Raw genomic sequence first — 1,515 nt, forward strand, 5'->3', positions numbered from 1 at the left:
TTAATCCCAAATCACTTATCAATTGAACTCTTCTTATTAATAACAATGTCAACCTCCTAAGTAGGGCTACACTATAACATTTATGTAGACTATCTTCAACTAATAATATTAGGCTACATCCACGTCATCCAGACTTCTACGAACGTCAACTCACCCCCAATATGTTTGAGTATTATATTACAAATATTCAGATGAAAATAGTCATGATTATCTCAGTATTAGATAAGGCATGATGATCATCTAAGGAGATTGTAATATATAAATATGACTTATTCCGTTCGGGATAATCGTCAACAAATGAAATGCATTCACTTTCTTATGAGTGATCATCGAACATTAGTTTCTGAACAAGACTGCTCGTTTAATCTGTACTTGTATATCTTCGCCTAATTGATATGTGTAATTTTTTAAGTCTATGTGTTGTTCAGGATACGCTAACTCAACGTTTGTCAGGTTCACTGAATTGTTCAAGAGCAGCGCTTGACTTCTTCAAGAATTACGGGCTCACCATAGCCTGTGCTACTTGGAACTTTTTGTTCTGAGTCTAAAACAACAATAACAACATTCTTCAACAACACGAGGACTAGATGAAGGTCACATAGATCTATAGTTGTTCCAATGTTGACATTTCGCATTTGTCTGTCGTTTAAATGTGTTTGTATACGTGTATTTGTTCAAGTGCGCATATATAAGTGCACTTGTGAATGTGTACTTGTGTAAATGTAAGTGCACATATGCGCAAGTGTACTTGTATATGTGTAAGTGCACTTGTGTGTACCTGGTTGTTAACCTGTGTAAGTATACCTGGTTATACATACTCATGTGAGTGGACCTGAGTATACTCACACGGGTCGTGTACCCGTGTAAGCGTATCCGTTTAAGTGTACCCGTGTAAGTGTACCCGTGTAAGTGTCCCTGTGTAAGTGTACCCGTGTAAGTGTACTTGACAATGCCTTGGGTGACGCCACGTTCGTTGCTACGTCTGGCAGCGAGGTTCACTCCCCCCCAAACTATTTCGTGAACTTTTCCTCATAAAGTCATTAAACTGGTATAATTATTGTTGTTGTTTTTCTAATTCCTCTATATACTTACTTTAGTGTTACAGGTCTCCTGTATTAAGTATATTGACGAGATTTCTTATTCAATATACAGCTGTTACTAGGCCTCCTCCTAGCTGTTACTATTGCTATTAATGCTGATTCTACTTGTACTGAAACAGCTACTGCTGTTTCTATTACTACTACTATTGCTAGTAGTAGTAATTACTACACCTACACATTTCTTACAACTGTCTCTATTGTTGCTACTAATCCTGTTGCTACTACCGTTAATGCGGTTAATACAACTATCAATAATAATAATAATAATAATAATAATAATAATAATAATAATAATAATAATAATGAAAACAAAAGTTTTTTGGAGCTAAGGTGATTGTATTAGTCAATAATAATCATCATTCAACAATAGCAAGCTGTACGACACTTTGGGCTGGACACGGTGGCGGGCGCCGGA

This window comes from Procambarus clarkii, chromosome 91, assembly GCF_040958095.1.
Source record: "Procambarus clarkii isolate CNS0578487 chromosome 91, FALCON_Pclarkii_2.0, whole genome shotgun sequence".
Lineage (NCBI taxonomy): Eukaryota > Metazoa > Arthropoda > Malacostraca > Decapoda > Cambaridae > Procambarus > Procambarus clarkii.